This window comes from Symphodus melops, assembly GCF_947650265.1.
Source record: "Symphodus melops genome assembly, chromosome: 11".
Taxonomy (NCBI): Eukaryota; Metazoa; Chordata; class Actinopteri; order Labriformes; family Labridae; genus Symphodus; species Symphodus melops.
In genome coordinates, this window is record NC_136701.1 from 18,956,966 (window position 1) to 18,978,421 (window position 21,456).

At 38.4% G+C, this 21,456-nt stretch overlaps 1 long non-coding RNA gene across 1 annotated transcript in view; it reads right to left on the bottom strand.

The window, feature by feature from the left end:
* Positions 1-21,456, bottom strand: part of LOC306831599 — a 115,135-nt gene that overhangs the window by 79,872 nt on the left and 13,807 nt on the right. The window contains exon 2 of the long non-coding RNA XR_013780098.1: positions 12,100-12,165. This is a non-coding gene — a long non-coding RNA (uncharacterized lncRNA). The remainder of the gene's footprint in view (positions 1-12,099; positions 12,166-21,456) is intronic.

A 21,456-nucleotide genomic window follows, 5' to 3' on the forward strand; every position in this document is an offset into this window, starting at 1 on the left:
AATTTCCTTAAAAGTTCGAGAGTTCTGTAAATAGATTAAAAGACATGATTTACAAAATATATTCAATAAAGAAATAGCACAACTTATCAAATGTTGAAATTCAGAAATGTTGTTTTTTTCTCGAAAATTATACGCTCATTTCTAATTTGAGTCCAGCAAACCCCTTTCATAAAAGTTGTGTCATAAGTACAAATCTGTAGCTCGACCTCATCTTTTAACAACAACTGTCAGTGTTTGGGAACTGGGGAGACCAATTTCTGTAAAATCAAGTCAACTGTTTTCCCATTCTTGCTTGATTTGAGTATACATGTTTTACTTTTTGTTCATGTTGCACAAAATGTGTTCAATTGTTGACAAGTCAGGACCGTAGGAAGGCCAGTTAATCACCAAGACTTTTTTAATATCAAGCAATGCTGTTATAATAAATACAGAATGTGGCTTTCCCCCGAAAAAGACGTCTGTTGTTGTTCAAAAACCTGTATAAATGCTTCTGTAAATAAAAGATCACAACCACCAAATATTTCCTGCCTCGTGATTTGAGTACAGATTTCGTCTTCGACAATAGAATCCCCAGATTGTTGGCAATTTTGTATTGTGCTGTTTTTCATTTAAATTCTAATATTTTTCATCATGATCTTTCACAGATGGTTGAACCACTCTCCATCTTCACCTTGGATAGACGAAGCCTCTCTGAAACGCTTTAAACAATTCTAGATCATGTTACTAACCTGTTGCCAGTTAACTAAATGAGTTGTGACATGTTCCACCATCTGTTTTCTTTCAGAATTTCGCATCGTCTCCGGTCTTTTGTTGCCACTGTCCCAACTTTTTTGTTTCAACATTTGATGTGTTGTCTTTCTGCTCTTTTCAGATAAATGGGGGCTTTCAATGATTAGTAAACCATCACTTTCTGTTTTTTTATTGACGTTTTGAAACAGTTGAAAACAGCTGGACTAAACATAGCTAACTGGATATGAGGTTGTTCTAAGTAGTTCCACTTTCGCTTGGGACTTGATCAATGAGTCTAAAGAGGACTTTATACAGCAGGAAAAGTACTTTTAAACTTTCGCAAATACTACTAGGGTTTTAAATACATACTTCTTATGTTCCAGTGAATATTGTGGTACTTTCACCCAAAGCATCCTAATCCCTCTTTCATCACTGGTGGTAGGTCAATGGACATTACATGTGAAAGCTATTTCCACAAATGTATGTTGACAACAATGTGGCAATGTAGGCTCTTATTTTTCTACGTATTGTACGACTTACACAGTATAGTTTGAAAATGAATGTATAGAAAATAATCTAAAGTATGGATTTTGCTTTCAATGGCAATTTTTTGAATGAAAGGCTTACAGCTATGTCATCATGTTGAGTATTAATTACACCTTTGCTTTTCCTGCTATGAAGAGGGAATACGTCTTCCGTTAGAAAAAGCCAATTAGGAAAAAATGTGCCTTTAAGTTAAAGACGTATCTGAAAGGGAAATTAATTTAACAACCTTTAAACCCTGGAGGGGAAGTAATCTTGATGATATAGGCTACAGTACAGTCAGCAGTTTAAAATGATATGTAATCGAAGCCATTATAAGGAGCAACAGTACTGGGGTTGTAAAATCCTTTATTCTTGGTTAAGCATTTTTATAATTTCCTGGGACTATTCTGAGCAAAGTTGTCCTTTACTGGGTTTCAACTTCTAATGTTGCATTTGTTTCTGAAAGAGACTGCTTGTTTTATTTGTTTGTAATTCTTCAAAATAGCAAACAATTTGCTCAATGTGTGCTGATTGCTGGGAAGTGTTGATCCTCTATCTGTGGGTGAATATGTGTGTGGGTGTATAGAGAGTAGGGTCGGGGTTTCTTGAAGTCATTCAAATCCCATAAGCACCAGAACTTCCCCAGGTCATACTTTATCAACAGCTCCACCACCTCTAGCAAAAATTAACTTGTGGCCCGTGTGAGATTTTGAGTCAAAACCCCTTCTGGCTGAATAACTTCAATCCTCCAGAAATGCCACGCAAGCACGCAAGCACAAACATACAAATATTTATACTGTATATCCCACTATTTTCTCCTGCAATTTACACAACCTTTCTAATGCAATGCAGATATACTTTAATGAAACCTGATACAAGGATTAAACATTTGTTATAACCTCGTAGAAAGGGCATAACTTGAACAGAAAATTGCTCTTTAGCCTCGTTTTCAGATAAATGTTTTTTTTTTTAAACTGTGTTTATATTTAACGATTCAATCAGCTGGCAGACGTCAAACCACTTCCTGAATCCAGTTTGAGGCAAACAGTTGTGCTTAACACTTCAACTAACAGCGAATTATATAGTTTGGATTATAATCAATAATGTGGATTTATGGAAAACCCAGTAGTTTTCAAAACTATACTTCAAATTATACACAAAACCTATCAAGTCAAAAACATTATTAGGATGTCATATATGTGATTGTGTGATTTGTGTAAGCTGAGGAAATGCTCCGCAAGTGAAAGTACACATTCAACAAACCTAAACAAAGAAAAAACAATAAGTCCACTTTATTCCATGAGTATGGAAAACGATATCCCCAAGGCTATTTTTTCCCCCCATCTTTTAAAACATATATATTTGAGCGCAGATGGACTGGCAGTCTGTTCAAGCTCGACCCAGCCTTCAATAAAATGGATTCTTGGAATAGGCTTGAGCCCTGTGTGACCCGGAGCGCAGGAAAAACCATGTATAACAAATGGAGAGACGAATAGAAAGTGTATTCTGGCCAAACTGCAACGCTCAATGAAATATCAGATTTTCTCTCATAAAGAGGGAAAATAGAGTATCTCCTGTATTACACCAACCTTTAGAAACACTACAGCATACACCGCCCAAAGCCAATCCTTTCATGTCAACAAAGAGGGAGACTTTTAGAATCAAAGTGGATTAAGTTTCTACATTAAAAATATATCGAGGGCGCTGGTACTTCCCCAGGCTACAGTCCTCAACGTGGGCGGCCCGGGTTCAAGTCTGGCCTGTGGCTCCTTTCCCGCATGTCAATCCCCACTTTCTCTTCCTAATTTCCACCTCTGTCCACTGTCCTATCACTCTAATAAAGGCACAAAAAGCCTTTAAGTAAATCTTTATATTTATATATGCTTTTTGATTTGAATGTTGAAAACATGTTTTTTTTAAATCAAGACCCCCTTACGTGTTTGTTGTTCATTGTTATGGAATTCTATTAATATCTAAATAATTTAGTATGCTGATTTGCTAAAAGTTTTCTTCTTTTTATTCTACTAAAAGGTAAAAGCATCAAAAGGTCATTTATGGAGATTTATTCCACTCTGTAATAAGAAATGAAGGGAAAGTCAAACAGGGGTGTTATTTAGTTATTTAGGTGTGAATCTCAGGGTGACTGGCTGTTTTTTTCTGCAGCATTCATTCCTCAGCTGGTGTGGAAATAAATATTTAAAAAAAGAGAAAGATTAATAGGGGTTCTAAGTGTCTTCTAATATCCCCTGTGGAGGCTTAAATTATGTTTTTGCTTTTTACATCAGCGGAGCCTCACTTCTTCGCCCTTAAGGACAAACAGCAATTTCCAGGTGCCTTCAGCAGGCCAATGCATTTATGTTTGCAAATTGATTTTACTCTGCTGTAAAAAGAGCTTTGATCAGAGAAAATGTCCTCCCGTTGTGATGTTATCTTTTAATAATGCACCACTATGCACACGTTCTTAAGGAGAGAAAAGTAACGGATGTTCTATATTAGAAATGATCAATTCATAGCACAGTGTGTCTTTGAAGTAAGGACAAGTGTATGCACACAAGATTCAGGGTGCTGAATGTTAATGTAAAGGAGCACACTCAGGTCTATTATTAATTTGGCTGATGAGACCCTGACTCAGATTTTTCAAGTACAGGTAGTTTTGTGGTGCTCTAAAAAAACAACAACAAACAATTAGACAAACTAAAGTGTGAAGGAATCATAAAATCAAACGTACTCCGAGCGAGATTTCTCTAACTTATTTATAACAGACTCCGACCGCTGCTTTGACATATTTTGACCCCCTCTGCCCAAAACCCCTGATATTTCCTAATGAGCTGACTGGAAGCCAAAGAGCAGGTGTGTAAGTTAATAAATAAACGATGACCAGATAGATCATTTACATTTATGGGAAAAAGCTAAAAAAGGGCACCTTTCCACTAATGTAACAAATCCCCACAAATGTTTAAGCTCTTACATTTGAAGGAAAATTTGTATTACGTTCATAGTATGCTATTAGAAGCTATACATCTGAATTACGTTTGTGGGCTGTTCATTATGTTGATGGTGTTACATACCGTATTATTCATACAGTAATCATTTATGAACGTGTTTTAGTCTTGTTGACTTTTTTTTATGGGTTTTTTTTTTTTGGAGAGATAGGGCAGTGGATAGAGTCTGAGAGAGAGAGAGAGAGAGAGAGAGAGAGAGAGAGAGAGAGAGAGAGAGAGAGAGAGACAGAGACAGAGAGAGAATAACATGAGGGAAAGGAGCCACAAGTCGGATTTGAACCTGGACCGCCTGCTTGGAGGGACATGGCTACGCACACTGAGCACTGTGCGACTGGAGCCCTGTCAGGGGGACTTTTTAAACTGCTTTTCTAAAGCTGCAGTTGTAAATTGTCTTCTTTTAATGAGTCAATTTAATCTACACAAATGAAGTTCCTCACAGATAAATAAAGTTCTTTATATTAAATTGATGTGGTGTGATATGTTATATTGATGTGTTTTATGACTTCTGAATGTATAGTGGCAACATGTTTGTATAGAACAGGACACAGCGGTAGATGTTTTGAAATGCCTGTTATTGAAATGGTGATGAAAGAGCTGGCAATACTAGAGGGGAAAGTTCACACTCGACGAGATGAGTTCCCTGCGCTAATACTACTTTTAATATTTTCATGCTTGGTTATGGTTCCCACTTCCTACATTCATACTCCCCCTATCACAGCTTCCTACATATCGTCTTTGCATTTCAAAGAACTTCCCCTTATAGAGAGAACATAATTAGTTCTGGAGCTTTCCATGACCGACAAATATAATAGCCACTGGGAGAAATTCAAACACATCATGTATGCATGCATGACATAACCGTCCTTATGCAACATACAAACAGAAATACAAACAAACTAGGTCATGCTATAACATATCATAATGGGGTCCCTGTCAATCTGGTCCAGATCAAATACGGTGTAAACTACAAAATTCAAAGAGATAATCCTCCTTCAGTTGGGTTCATTCAAAGACCACTGTTCTCTGAAACATGGCTTTATCAAAGACAAAAGAAGATCTTTGTGTTGGATGGAGAAACCTGAAATGAAAGGGACATTTTCAATTATCTGTTGACCTGAATTCAACAATTCATGGTCATTTTGTAGGTCCAAGCTTCAGCACAGATAATCAAATGAACCATCGTGGCCAGATTTGCTGATTGGCTATGGGGTATTTACGGTCTCCAGAGGATTGATCCTAAAGCATTTTGCATAAGTCCGTCTTATTGCACCATCTTAACACATTCTCCTCACGTGGATAAAGAAAAGACTTACATAATGGGAGTTAAACACTGAATTATTTTGTTTCACCAAAATCTAATCTTTGGGGCTTGGTGAAACAAAAGGTGTAAATCAGGATAAGAATGAAACGGCTTTGGAACTCCACTTTGTCGGTATCCAGGATCTGGTAATCCAGCTGACATTTGTCACCATTTGAAGGAAATATGGACTTAATCAATCTTATCCACATACAGACTTGGATGTATTATGCAGATTTCCGGTGCTATAAACGTTTTTTTACAGTTGCTTTCGCAAAATACTTTGTTGGATACTAAAAACTATGTGCTGAAATATGGTATTGGGACAATTGTGTTGTTTTACATCCCCTGGGGTTATTTCATTGTTAGAATGTCTTCAGTAATAACACCATTTCAATGACTTTGTGGGAGCTATTTTGCCATTATTATAGTGAAGACAGTGGATAGAATCAGAAATCAGGCGGTGAGAGATTTGGGAACGACACGCTGAATAGAAGCCACAGGTCATGCTAGGACATCGCCATCCCTCAACATCATTTTAAACCTTGTTTTATTTGACCAACTTAAAAGGTGTTTTACATTTGGATGCTGTCGTCCAACCTGTATCCATCCAGCCTATGAACAGAATAATACAGATTTTTTGGGGGGATCAAAGTTGCCCCGATCCCACTCAAAAGTTAGGAATAAAACACACGAATGAGAAAAAAAAAAAAATCAAAGAAAAACAAAGATCTTATTACTCGATCTTTTCAAAACATGTTTTCCCTTTTGAACAACTCATTTTCAAGATTTGATCCTATCTGATAGCTTTAATACGATTTGATAGTTAGGCCCAGATTTCCTTCCCTTATAGGCTCACAGTCTGAGGACATTATCCCCACGGACTTCCCTTAACTGCCGTCTGCCCCCAAATAGACTTTATTAAACAGATATAATCAGATAGAAGCCTTTCTTAGGAAATAAAAACCATATTCTTTGATATGAAAGTTATTTGAAACCCTCAATACATTTAACAAACCCCCTTGATACTCTGCACTCAATGCTGCATCGGAGAGCTTATGCTTTTCACTCCTGATTGCTGTAAATTGTCTGCATCACTACAAACACTCCCGGCAACTAATCATTGTAAATGTGTTATTAACCTTGCGCCCCAAAGAAATGTCCAATTATCACACATTTTTGAATTATGCATACCACAAATGATACAGTACGGTGACCCCACTGAAGTTCAGTGTAATACAATTCAAGTAAGCAGCCGCACAAATAAGCAGAACTTAAAAGAATGCACTCATCAATTTTAACTCTATGCATGCCTGAGGAAACAGATGCATGTGAAGCCAGCAAATCAGAGTATGACTCACAACCAAAGACAACAGCTAAACGCAGTCTTTCCTTTTTGTTTTATACTTTAACTGCTGCTAATTGAGTATAAAGGACAATTGATATGGAAAACATAAACATACTACACATAAATTAATAATCTCTGCACTATAGCTTTATGATCTCTCTTTAAAGGCTGAGACTCCACAGCAGCTGTTCCAATCTTTACTTCAACATACACACTTGTTTTGTTTCTTCCTCAGACGAGTGAAAGGTGGACTTTTTTATTCCGAGCGATTGAAGGCCACGCACATAATAGGGAGGGATCTTAACTTGATTAAAACAGAAAAGCCTTGAAAATGTCATTCTATCAGCTTGAAGAAAAAAAACGCGAGTAATTAAGACCCCTGATTAAATTCCAGTCGTGAACTGAAGGCTGCGTACGTCATTTAAAACATTTGCCAGTTTAACTGTGGAAATCTAATTAGAATGAATGACTCGTGGATCAAGTCCAACCGAGTCAGCCATGCCGCTCTCACAATAATGGAAATAGAGGAAGAGGAGATTGGAGGGATCAAGTCAAGTGGGAGAGAGAGGCGCGTAAGAACAAGGAAAAGAGATGGGTCTGTTGGACCATATCAAAGCTCTCGGTTTATGTGTGTCAGGTGTTTTTTTTTATTTTATTTTTTATTTTTTTATTTTACACACAACCCTCTGGTACAACATGCTGTCAAGTTAACACTTACCTCTGTCACTTAGAGAAGAATACCTCTTACAAGGAGAACTCGCCTGTTTTTTTAAACACCCTATTTATTCTGAGAATGTTTCTGTATGAAGCAAAAAAGAAAAAAAAAAGAAAAAGCAAAGCAGGCAATTAACAAGAAAACAGAAAGCGCCTTTCTTTACATTTTCTCAGCACATCTTCACCGTTAGATGTGCGGCAGCCAGTTAAGAGAAAGCAGCAGGAGAATTTTTCTCCACAGAGTACTGCACACGCACATACAGGGCAGGAACAGGCATCAAAGGAGGAGAATTGACTCAAGAACAGAAAGTAACATAATTGGCCTCGCTATAGAGCTGTTTCTTGCTGTTTTCGTCGTATGATTATGATATTTCATTATAAGAGCCTGTGTCGAAAATATACAGGAGCAAATTGCAGGGATAGTTGTAAGCTAATTCTGTCATATCACAATTTGGTCGCATTTGTGACCATATTTGGACAACAGGGTAGATTTTTTTTTATTGTTCACGCTTTGACCACGACTTTCCAATCAAAAGGTAGCCACAGCCAACTTTATCAATCATGTAACTTTAAATTGAGTCATGAGTCACATTGTTAATATGCTGACGAAAGAGACTCTGAAATAGCAACTGAGATCAGAAAATCATTCGGAAAATGTTTACTGGGGTTGTGAAATATCTGAGATGTAAAGGGTCATGTTTCCCTCTGGTTTTGTACAATCAGACTTCTTGAACCCAGTGGAATCTATTCTTGTTGAAGTCTTTTAAAGACATTTGTTCTCAACCAGTCTAGCCTCAGGACCCACCATCAACTCCTGAATGAGAAGGTGAAACCGACATTTCCGATATTTTCCAACCGATAAGATTGGTAACAGAACAGAAACTGCTACATTTACTTTTTGACAATTTCTTTTCATGGTACAAATTCATGACCCACTGAGAACGGTTCCGTGACCCACCAATTGAGAACCACTGATCAAAAAGACTTGACTCCTAACGAATATTAGAAATATGAACTCCTGGATTCGCTATGAAGACATTGAGACCCCTCCATCGTGGTTGGAAGTAGAGGCAAATTCCACTCATCCGGTGACATTGAAGGCTTTATTGTACTCACCTCTTCTAGACTGGGTATAAAAACTGTTAAGGACTTATATGTAGATGCTGTTTTTGCATCCTTTCAACAGCAAGTAGACAAGTTCTTACTTCCTAAAACACATTTCTTTAGATATCTTCAAGTTCGCAACTTCGTTAGCAATTCATTTCCAGATTTCCCTGCCCTTCCTGAGGTTTTAACTTTTGATATCTTTTTAGAACCCCTATTGTCACTGAAGGGGGGCGATCTCTACTATTTATTCAAATATCCACAGCCTTTCCTTAGACTCCTCACCTGGACTGAAGACTGTTTGGGAGACAGATTTAGGAGAAATAATTCCAGATGATGTTTGGGAAGAGATCTTAAAAAGAGCACATAGGTCATCCATTTGTGCCAAGCACAGTCTCACCCAGTGCAGGATTCTGCACTGAGCTCATTATACCAAAGTTCGCCTCGCGAAAATGTTTGAAACAATGTCACCTTTATATGACAGATGTCGACAAAGCCCAGCTAATTATACACATATGTTTTGGTGTTGTCCCTCTTTGAATAGATGTTGGTGTGAAGTGTTTGACACATTATCTAAGGTCACTGAGAGAAGTCTTACTGCTTTGTTTGGTGTGTTGTCCTGTCAGATTAACCTCTCTTCTTCTAGTAAGGACTTGATAGCATTTACAACTCTATTGGCTAGGAGACTGATATTGTTACAATGGAAATCCGCAGCTCCACCTACCCATTCGAGATGGATTAAAGAGGTGCTATACTTTGTTGAACTTGAGAAAATCAGGCTGACCCTGTCTGGTACTGGTAGTAAATTTGAAAAGACTTGGAATCCCTTTTTATCATATGTGGAAGGCACAACGTGTCATATTCCTGTGGACTGATTGTTCATGTTGCCTTCTGGACCAACTTTTTATTTTGGAGGGGGTTTGTGCCGGGGTGGGGTGTTTGTTTGTTGTTTGCTCTTAAACACAATAGCAATACGTTATTGAATGTATGACTGAAACTGCTGGGTTTTTTATGTTAAAATTCAATAAACAGAGTTGACAAAAAAAAAAGAAAAGACTTGACTTGACTTTTAAAACAACAGTCTGATCTTGTTCTTTGTTTGCACCAAGCCCATCACAACGTCTGCCAAAATCAACACAAAGTTCATTATTTGCAATTATGTGTCAAACTGAAGAAAATAGTACCAAAAGAAAAACCGGCTTGATTTTCAGGACAATTTTTACGGATACGTCTAATAGAACTTTCTTTATGTGAGCATTTTTTTTTAATCAATTCTGAGCTGTAGAGGAAAGGTGTCAATAAACTGCAGGAAGATAACTCTGGAAAACAAGACCGGGACAAAAACAAACATTTCATCTGAAAAACAAATAAGAGCGAGAAAGAGAACAGGTATAAGTGTGAGATCCAAAAAACAAGCGACAAAAAAGCTTGATAGCTCAGGCAGTGATCAAAGGGACGGAGCGACACTGAACATCAACTACAGTCTGCTAATGCACTAAGACTCCGAGTGGATTTACAACAGCGTTAAACGCTTGTCTCCTAACTGCTTATCATTCTGTTCCTAACAAGACAGTTTCGAACTGTGCAATCAATGAGGACATTATCATTTTTATAGCTCGAGCCACAGTACTCATTCTCTCTACTGGATTCAATCTGTCCTTTCCCAAAATGCTGACTCCTTATTGTTGCAACTCTGCGACGGAGTCTTTTTCGTGTAGGACATGGCAGATCGCACTTTTTGATTGATGAAAATCCATGTATCCATTTTCAATCATTCACAGCTCTTGCACTTTGAAAAAGCTGTGAAATGATTGAAGATGCAGAACAGTAATGACATAGTGTTGCCACACTGTACAGCTAAAGACATATGTTGTTATCATAAGACGAGCAGCAGAAAGAAGAAGTGGGCTTAATGGAGGTGTTTCTCACTCCTGCTTTCTCACGGTTTGTTATGTGTGATGACTTACTGTGTATACATGTTGCACTCCCCTTTTCTGTCTATAAATTGGTTCACTAAGGGTTGGAAGACGCCTGTAATAAAAATTGAAAGAACTGTACAGCACTGTCTGCAGTAATTGATAGCAGACATGGTATAGCAGGGATGTGTTTCTGGAGGCAAGACCTTCTAAAGTGACTGAAACAAAGCATGGGTGTTGCAAGTGACGGAGAAAAAGGAAAGCAGAGGAAGACAAGGTAAAGCTGTAATCAATTCTTGGGTACATGAGCGGTGGATTAACACTGAGCTAAACTGAATTGAGAAGCAGCACGGACAGGCGTAAAGGAGCCGCAGAGGGACACACAGCTGGGAGAAGCAGATCATCATCCCAGCTCCACACGGTTCATTAAGAGTTATTTGTCTTGGGCTGTTAGAACAGTATTTCATCGAGGAGGACAGCTGCATCGTGCCCTTGTAAAAAAAAAAAAAAAAAAGCAGAACTGAGTGCATTTGGGCCTGCAGTGCAACAGCAAGCTCCTGTCACAGTAAGACTTGTCACATGATGCTTCCAGGGACTACAAACCAAAACAAACATCTGCACATCTGTACGTAACAGGGACTCGGCACAGGCTGAAGGTTGGAAATGCAAATGAGGCTTTTGAAATATTCTCAACTTATAACATAGAAATCCTCCCTGTCTGTTTATTGATTTCGCAGAGAGTGTCTGTTGATGATGTTTTTTTAAGAACTGTATGGATGTTTTGGGGTTTTATTTGGACACATTTTGGCGCCGAGTCAGCAGGATGTCCCTGGGACTTTTTACACAGAACAGCATGGTTTTGGTTAAAGCTGATAAAACAAGAACTTGCTGCCTCCCACTTCTTTTCATTGTTCTCAACATTAAGCCAAGACCACAATCTTTCCCTTAATCTTAACTGAGTGCTTTGAGAGCGAGAGCCAAACAAAACAAAAAAAATGTAATCCTTCTTTAGTTGCCCCAAGCAGGCAATGCACTCTGAGAGCAGATACTGTAGGAAAACAAATTAAACATACTAGAGAGAATTTTGCTGATGCATTCTGGACGCAAAAAGTATAATCTTATAGAAATTCATTGAATGTTTTTATTATTATTATTATTATGTTTAAAAACAAATAAAACAACTATGGTCTCAAAACAGAGACAATGTGGTTATTTACAAATTGTCATTGGTTTCCTATTGGGCAGACTTCTGTTATCTTTTCATTCCTGTCTTTCGCTTTAAAGACGTGTCACTGACTTTCTGGTGCAGTACTGTGCTTTGGAAAACAAACATCCAATATACTCTTGTAATTTGTTAGATGAGTAGAAGAAAAATGGTCTAGGACATTATTTGCATGAATTCACAAGGTCACTTGGTTTCTTTTCTCTCAAGTGAAAACAGTCCCTGGAAATTGTATCACTTACCTTCAACGCTCACCGGAGGTTTCAGCTACGCCTCAATCGTCCCTTGGCTTTGACTCTCGTCCTGTTCTGTAAGTGATAAGAGGGAAGATGGTGAATCATGAGGGACTATGAGCAACCCTGAGACTTTTTTTTTCATAACATTTTAATCAAAGCAAGAACTGATTACTGAGGACAAAGCTGATTTTGAATCAGTCCCTCAGAGACCGCTTTCTTCAGTGCACTGTCATATTGTCTGTATGCTTCATTGGCAGAGACCCTACAGTCCAAATAGAGCAGCCAGCCAATCAGCTTGAGTCAGGCTGCATATGCCATGCCCAAACTATCTCTCAGTATGTGAAGCTGCCGCTGCTCTGCATAACAAGGTAAGTAACTGGCTGTTTGCCTGAGCGAGAACAGTGCGAGTTGCATAAGCCGCTTGATGTGGGAAGAGAAGTCAGACACACATCCTGCTTTTTATTACTGAGATGTTTAATGTGTAATCATCTTTGACATCCCATTTGCAGTCTCGGGTGTTTGTTTTTAGAGAGCTTTTGACTTGAGTGGGGGGGTTTTTTTATGTTCTGTTACTGGTAAGTACTTCATCTTGACCATAAAGGAAATGATAACACATATGAGACACTGTTTGTTTTTTTGTTGATTGACTTCACAAACAACAATAAAAACAGTCCTAACTGAGTCTTTTTTATTTCAAAAGACAGCTTCATATGGAAACTTTCCACAAACTTGCAAAAACACATCAAACAAGGATTTAATCAAACTTTGGGAGAAAATAGCCCCCCGTTCCTCTGACATTTTCCATCCTAATTAAACTCCTCTACTGGATGTTTTGGCCCATTAACACAGTGATCCTTCCACAGTGGACAATGACTTCTTAATGGTTGGAGGTGGGCGAACACGAGCCATTAAAAAAAATAGCAATTATCATTGTTGAGATAAATGATGCTGTCAGAGTCTGCCATCAGAAAGGCGTGAATCATTCCTGCCTTGCCCACTTAATTTCTGCTCCATGCACAGTAATGAGTTATTGTGTAATGCGTAGGCAAATATGAAGACTCTGCCTGGAGCGGATCTGTGATGTGGCAGGAACCTATAGTGAGAAGAAAATCCTCCCTGGTAAACAATATAACATGCACAGACCATGTCATTACTGCTCTGGCTCTGATGAAGGCAGGGTTCTTTACAGAGCACTACGAGGGCTCATGTGGATGGAGGTGGAGTAGAGTAGGCACACACACACACCTTTCATGTGTCTTTGCAAACTGATGGAAGTGTTTTTGTGAATCTCGAGCCCTTTTATCTACCAGGAGTGAAGAGAGAGAGAAAAAAAAAAAAAAAAAAGACCACTCTTTGAAAGTACTTGCACATAGATGCAACAAGCAGTAATACCGAGATCAAAATATTGCTAGAAATCTTTGTAATAGAAGATCAAGAAGTGTATACGGCAGAATTCCACAGAGGAAGGGGTTGTGGAAATGGGAGAAATTGTATTAATTCCCATGAAACTTGTGGATGGATTTTGAGGATGACTCACTCTGATTTCGGTGATTCCCCCCTCAACTTGTAGTGCCACCAGCAGGTTGACATTTTAGGTTCAAAGTGAAATGCCTCAACATCATTGAAGGGGTTGCAATGGATTTGTAACAGACATCATACTCTCCTCGGGTTGAACTGTAATAACTTTGGTGATTCCCTGACGTTTCATCCTGACATCGGTTTTTTTGGGTTCCAACATCCTCTAACCCTGTAGGAAAGTATACCTACATGGTTAGCAGTACAAAATGAATCTAAATGACAGCAATAAGAAATGATTAGACGATCTGACTAACACAGGAGAACATTTCCTCAGCCATTCAAACTCTGAGTTCTATTGAAGTGAGGATGGGACTTCTTGAGCATTATACATAAGTAACGCACAGTTAGGAAGCATAAATCATTTTATTTTTTTCTCAATTAGTATTACTTTCAGCCACCTCTTACACAACACTAAAATAGAACATCTGGGTATTTAACTCTCAGTTTAAGGGGACCTGCAATGATGAGGGGCTTTTAAAGCGCTCACATTAAGGAAAATGGTTTCACAAGAGCCGAACTGTCAGTCAGAGTGAGGTGGAAAGGAGATAATGACTGTCAGTAATAGGAGAGGGTGGCAGAAGAAGAAGAAGAAGAAGAAGAAGAAGAAGAAGAGGAAGAAGAAGTGAAATGAAGCACAATGATTATGAGTCACGTCTCAATGTGACTCTGTGTTAGCAGGCACGCACAGCAGCACCTTATGTCATTTCCAAACACCGCAGACTCTCGTTGGCAACTCGCTGCTTTAAGTGGGAGTGGGCCACAGGAAGCTCACAGGGTTTAAGCTGCAGTTGGAAGGTTTGATTGGTTTTGTGTTTATCATAGCCGACCTTCGTAATTGGCAGGACTGGCACCTTCTTTGGCCGAAAAAAACGTTAACTCGTTATTACAAAAACAACCAGGACAATAAATGATGTTTACGTTCATTTAGTCAGTATGGGATTTTTCAGTCTTGCATACAGTTTCAGTATGTATTTGTATTCTGGAGCATCTGTTTAGAGATCAGGTAAAATGAAACACGGAGGGACTTGACAAGGGTTACATGTTAAATGAAGAAGTGGTCCATTTGTTAAAATAATTCTGTTTCAGAGTTATGTTTGTTTTGGGGTTGTTGCGTCTGAGTTGTTTGTTTTTTTTTTCCAAATGTAGCACATCTCTCCGCAGTACAATACAAAAACATGTTGTTTTTGTCATGTTGTTATATTACTCTGTATAAGCAGAGCAACTGCTGTCCTCTCTGCAGTTATTATGGTACTTTGCCACAACACATGATGCTGCTAATGTGAACTCACACTGATAACCAAGTGGGGCCCATCAAGAGGCATCAAATATAAGCGGCACACAGTGGGAGCCAATGTGGTCATACAACCACTGCGTCTATAATTAAGCTGAATTTGAATAGACTTGAAGGAAAATGCTGGAGGGGAGTTGTTTACGCTTTAGGCAACTAGAAACATATGGATAAATAAAGCACTTTAAAGCACAGTGACATGAACTGGGCACATTTCATTTTCTTTTAGGCTATAGATCACCATCATCCCCATAATAACAAACAACTCACCTCCGTGAAACCTGTCAGACCAGCAGTGTGCATGTGTAAAGAATCATGCGCCTGCATCAGAACATTTAAAGCTGCCTTAATTGGCACAGCTCAGGGCATTTTTTTCCCCAAGAACTTATCCATATGAACAGAAGTTAATATGTTGAACATAAGCCCACATAATCCATATCTCAGGTCTCAAATGTAACTGACTTGTTTCCCATAAGATACAGATGACACAGAGCAAGCACATGTATTATAAAGACCTTTTTTTAATGCTACTACGGTATACCTTAGTGCCAGAAATACCTACGGTAACATATTTAAACCCAGATTAGCCCTCTTGTCCGTTTCGAGCATCAACCTTTTGTCAATAAAAAGGCAATATCACTTTGAACAACTAGGGCAATACTGCCTTTTTCCATTTTAATAGTTTGTTTGAAGAGCTGTCTCATTTCACTAACAAAAGCTCTGCAGAGCTGAGATTTAGCCTGGAGACGAGAGTCTCAGTAGGATCAAAAGTGAGCAACTCGTTTCCCATAAAACGTTAATTTGTTGCCTCAATATTGATACTAAAAAAAAAATGAGTATCTTTATGTCCCTCTGAAAGGCAATTTGGCTTTTTCCCATTTTCTCACACAATATCTAAAATCAGATGTTGTGTACGGGCAGCTTGAAGGGTTAGAAGACAGGCCCTAGTTCAATGATTGAAACTGATTCCATGTGTGGTAAGACTGTCTCTGGAGAGTAAAGGCATTTTCAGACCTAATCAATGAACAGCATTCACGAGACACACTGCAATAGACTGCTGAAGGGTAATACATTGACCAATAGTCACATAAGGGATCACTTATGGGATAGAGCTGTGTACGTGTTAACAGTTGAAGCCTGAGGTTCTCTTCTGTTGGGTTAATTCACCCTGAAATCTACTTCCCAATTGACTTATTTTCTACCCAAGAAGCTCAAAGGTATCATAGGAAGAGTTGTGTGCCGCAGCATTAAAGAACAAACTCCAACCCTGCTGCAAGAAATCTGCTAAACCTATTTGTCCTGTCCGAGACACGAGTGTAAATACACGTGGCAGTAAAAAAGAAAGTGTGTGTCAAACAGCAGAGGGAGCAAAACTAAAACAAAGACAATTTGGAAAAACAAAAGAATTAAATGCCTTTAACAAGTTGGAAATTGGACTTGAAGCTGTTGTTTTAGAGGCTTCAAAAAGCTCAAAAAACAATATTTCATAAACCACCGATACGTTCCTTTTTACCACAGTGGGAAAGTGCCTGGATGACATTTCTTTTGTTGTGCAGAGTAGCAAGAAGGGGAAAATATTCCTGCATTCAAGCACTGTCATCAAAATACCTTTAGTCCACTCTCTCTGGGGAGGGATTGGGGAAAAAGCCACAGGTCAGATTTGAACCTGCCTCGTTCCACTTGGAGGACAATAGCCTGTATGTATGGAGGCAACCTAAACATCTGCATCCCCAGAGTATGTACGTAAGATGATTTACAGTAAATTGGCTATAAGTAATGTATTAGTGTTCTCCATTGGCAATATAGATCCCTGGTTAAAGTTAAATGTATATGGAAACTTTCAGTATAACAATTTAATCATAACAGCTGTTTTCAGCAAACAACACAATTGGTTTGTCTTCATGTTTTTTTATGACCTATTACATCAGTAAAAAAAATAATTAATTATTTAGATTTTTACTTGCCTAATGTAGTTACAAGGACAAAGAAGAGGCGACTGTTCCTCTGGTAATTCATGCCCTGCATGGGAGGGGGTGGAATCCATGAGAGGTTTAGGGGTGACCTCATATAATCCGATCTTCCAAGAGTTCTTCTTGGGGTGCTTTTGTTGTTGGGTTATAAAAGTCGGGAAAGTACAGTAAATCTAGAAATGTTACGTTAAAAAGAGGTTTCTTAGTTGGTAGTTTAACGGATGCATAGATTGTGGTTGCCTTCAGTTTGTGTTTTGGACATGATTCAGATAATAAGGTCAACGTAATGCAGACTTAATGAGTGAGATCAAATATGGTGCAAATCCTATTATAGAATAAATGGTTATTCCAAGTCTAGAAGACAAACAATTTATTGACAATGGTTATGTTGCAAATAAGTTTATGGTTCAATGAGCACAAACAGCACAAGAGCAAAAATCTGACAAATCAGGCTCAACTATGTAAATCCTTGGTCAGGGATAGGCCTCATAGGTATACAGTCAAAGATATGAACAATACCCTTTGATGGCAAGCTTGACATTAAATTGTGTAATGAACTGAACTTGTTTTTAAATCAATTTAACATCTATGATTTTAGCAAGGAAAGGTCAACTTCTTAAAATGTACTACAATTTGCACATAGGTCAGGCAGGGCTGTTCAAAACACAATAAGCACCTTGTTAGACACACTCCTGACCCACCTTGAGGGGTCCAACACCCTCCCTTTAATTGATTTTTCCTCTGCTTTTGATTGCATATAACCACACATTTTAGTAGGAAGGCTCCAGAGCATTCACAACATCGACCCTGGTCTGCTGGCTGATGGAATATTTAATAAGAAAGGTTGTTGTGTGTGAGAGTAAAATGGCATCACATCAGATGTTCTTTTTTCTTCAACTAGATCGCCCCAGGGATTTGTTCTTTCCCCTTTTTTTTATTTGTGTTGTACACTAATGAGTGGCAAAGCAAACCGGAGAACCGGGCAAATCATTAAGTTTGCCGATGACTCAGTGACCGTGTCCCTCCTTAGCACTGATGACCCGGCTCACGGCCCAGTCGTGGGTGAATTTTCAGACTGGTGCAGGTCATCCTTTCTGGATATTAATGTGCTGAAGCCAAAAGAAATGACAGTGGATTGCAGGAAACAATCCTTCTGTCATCTCCCCTGTTGTTATAAATAACTAGGCCTGTACATCAATATAAGTACCTGGTTGCCCTCCTCCATGACAAACGTTCGAGCTTCAAACGGATGCTTTAAAACAAAACGAAAGAAAACCTCACCAGCAGGTAAACTTTCTCAGGAGGCTTTGGAATTTCAATGTGACCAAAACTTTTATCAAGATCTTTTACTTTGTTTCTCGGTTTTTAACTTTCTCCGAGGTCACATGGTATGTTGGTTGAGTCACTCAGCATAAAGAATCTCAACAGAATGCAGAATATAATTAAACTGTGTGGGGGAAAAAAATGATTGTGTACAAAGTAAAGACTTTGAAGAAAGCCCAGGCAATCCTGGCTGATCATTCTTAAGAGTTTAGGTTGCTTCCATCCAGCTGCAGATTCAGACTGCCAGCACCCACGAGACTACAAATGATTTGTCCTCGCTGCTATTGCTTTTTCAAAATGACTTATTGTCTTGCTTTTTAACCTGGTTTTAATCTACTGTATTTATTGTCTTTACTTTTTATTGTTTTGGATTAACTTCATACACTAAGATGTATGTAATGTTTTTACTGCTCACTGCATGACATATTACTCTTTCACAGGGATAATCAAGACAACCGTGAACCTTGTGCTTGGCAAATTACTTCAGACTTAAGTTCTTAATGCCTTTTTTTTTCTATTTTCCTGTACAGAGTCAGAAGAAGAAAGTCTGAGTTAATGATTAAAACTGACCAAATCTTGTTCAGCTAATAATATAAGAAGTTGAATAAAGTGTATTCCTGTTGTTTAGGATGTGTGAAGTTGCCACAGTTCAGTTTTTTACAGTTTTTGCTGTTGCTGCTCATTGTGTCATTTTTTTTTCTTCCAAAAGGTGGGTGAGCGAATGAGTAATGAATACATTTTCACATTTATGTTTCTGCCATCCCACCTACACTCCCAAACACTATTCACCGTCCTAAACCATTAATTCTGTGGCCCATTGTGTACAGTTCTGACAAGCTATAAAACCCATTTTTATCCTCCACAATGACTCTCTCAATTTGTCTTTCCCTCCCTCCCTCCCTCCCTCACTCACTCACTCACTCACTCGCGCTCCCACTTCAGTCAGCCTGCAAAATTACAAACTTCCACCATGTTTTCAGAGGTTTACATTGCACTGCTATTGCTCTGCTTGTTTTATGTGTCCCTCCATTTATTTCTCAAAGAAAGACTTTGACACATATTGGGAGTAATAAGGAAAACAGAAAACATATAACAGGAGCAATTGAGGACAGGTGAAATGGGGTGGAAACAATCTTAGTAAATTTGTCTTTTTTTTTGGACAGGTCAATGCCTTTTCTCCCAGAGTAAGGGCAGCAATAAAAGTGAAAAAAGAAAAAAATATGGCAGTTTGTCTTGGGTCTGCTCTGCACCATATGCGACATGAACAGTGACGTTGGTCTCTCTGTCACTGTCCCACAAGCTCACCGGGGACTGAATCTGCTCAGAAGTTAAGATCAAAACTTTTCACACTAGAAATGGCTTTTGGTAAACAAAAAGCTGAATTGAAAATTTTCTTTTGCAGTTTTGTTCAGAGAATGAAGCCAAATTACGTCGTCAATCATTTAGTTCCTATATTGGTACACGTCAACAGTCACATTTTCCAAATTGTATGATTTATGACCAAATATTTGCTAAAGCACCATCAGCCCTGAATTTAATTTCTATTATGGTTGGTTGTCCTTAAAAAGTTGCAGCTTGCACACCAACTACTGTTTGGTGAACATGTCTGTCAAAGTTGCTGGCGATAGAAAAAGTTTCATTTTTGAAGGCACAAGGTTACATTTTCTTTACGGCACACTTTGTTTTGTCCAAAGCGACATACATTAGATTTACATTCTGCTGGCTGCTGAAACAAAGCAATTTGTGGTTTAGTGTCTTGTCCAAGGACACTTCGATAAGTGAGTGCAGAAGTTGGAAATCAAAGTGTCAACCTTCCAGTTAGAATAAAAGAACTGAGCCTCAGGCACTCCGGTCCATGTGGAAACCCACAAAATGGAAATGGAAACAAGTCCTGGACCGGTACATCCATATAAGGAGGAGAATGTTGGAGAAACAGAGTGGGAACAGTCTCAACAGTGTTCGAATTCGAATTCTGCCCACTGGTCTGGTGTGTCCTCAGAGATACCCTTTAGAACCACGTGGTGCATAGCAAAGTATATGAACATTTATAATAATGATGCGTCTGTATTTTAAATGTTTTTTTTAAAAAGTGATCATATCTCTGGACTAAAAGCTTCCCTAAAGAAAATGTTCTTGGGTTTTTTTAGCTTCATACTTTGAAATGCTTTGAGGGAAAATATTCAAGCTGATCTTTTTAGAGACTCTGCGAAGTACGTGACGGCGCCATGGAAGGCCACCATGGTGTGTTAGTGCGCTCTCGCACCCATGCACAAAGTCAAATTCCACGTATGTAAATGTACTTGGCAATAATAAACGATTCTGATTAAGTAATATCGAACATGCTAGATAGTAGCATTGAAAAATATCATTGTGTATGTGTTACTAAGGTAGCTTTACTGTTGATCTATGAGACAAAGTACAGACTCGCAGAGTCTCGAGCATGGCGATAGGCCAAATGGATACAACAACAGGAAGGGCTCTCTACATTCCAATGAAAGTATCAAGAATTACATTAAAAACATAATGGTAAAAAAAGAACACACAATTTTCTGGCTTTGATTGCATACAAACTCAGTGAAAATTTGAATGAGATATATTCAGGGGATTTATACAGGGTAGTTGACGTGACCTTAAAAAACCCCCCATCTGTGATATTTTAGATCCATAAAGGACATTTTCAAAACGGCTTTCAGGATTTCACATTTTTGTTCATGATCAATAAAAGTACATCAACACACTGAGCAATTTGAAGTTTTTGTAAGGAAAGGACGCAAGAATTTAATTTTTTTTTTTTTAATTCGGAATGTTACAATACATGCTTCAAATTATAGTTGTTTGTCAACAGGAACTACTAAGTAAATATAGTATAATAAATATTATACCTAAAACATTGTGGCTGGAGGTAGCATATGTCCCACACTTTCATTTAGCAGATTATTTTGCCTCTGAGGGTCTGGCTGGTTTAGTAGTCAGACATTCTGTACAGCACACTCACATTTTAATATTAAACTCCCTCTAATAATCTATCTTGTTCACAGATTTAACACTGTGCTCCAAGCTAAACTGAGCCGTGAATTGGGCTAAATGAGTGATTAAGAATGTGTCAATGTGTGTTAACACTGCTCACACAGCCCCTTGAGGTCAACAGCCACACAAACATGTGCACACAGTCACAAATATCCATGCAGAGAGATGACAATTAGT